Genomic DNA, 540 nt, shown 5'->3' on the forward strand with positions numbered 1-540 from the left:
TAAAATGAGTAATGAAAGCCCCCAGTTTTTTCCCCCCCCCCCAAACGTTCAGTTCCCGAAATTGTTTCTAAAAACACCCAGTTCACTTCTGTATCCACTAAAATTATCATTCAGGCGGCGAACTGTTTCCTCCAGTCTGATGTTTGCCAGTATTGGGTTTTTAATCAGTATAATTAAAGAGATACAACTAGTATTCAAAGATAATTATTACCAAAAGATTGTGCTTTGTTTACATGCTTCGTTACATCAGTTTTGAATCTTTGACCGAAGGAATCAAATAAACGCCTTTCCTATGAGATATGAATATCCAGTGATGTAAATGTTCGTAAACTCACTTGGAACTCAGCGCAAAAATGCTATATATGGTGAAATCGATTTAGTTTTTTTATTTATGTAATTTATGGACCAGATATGTAATTAGTCGGACTCACTTTTCCATCGGGAATTGAGTCTCTACTGCTGTAAAAAAAAACAAATCCATTGGCAAGTGATCTTTTCTTTTTGGTATTTCGTAAATCGATTGTCGCCGTTCTGTTCTGT

Source organism: Sinocyclocheilus rhinocerous, unplaced genomic scaffold, assembly GCF_001515625.1.
Source record: "Sinocyclocheilus rhinocerous isolate Xijiao unplaced genomic scaffold, SAMN03320098_v1.1 scaffold1294, whole genome shotgun sequence".
NCBI lineage: Eukaryota > Metazoa > Chordata > Actinopteri > Cypriniformes > Cyprinidae > Sinocyclocheilus > Sinocyclocheilus rhinocerous.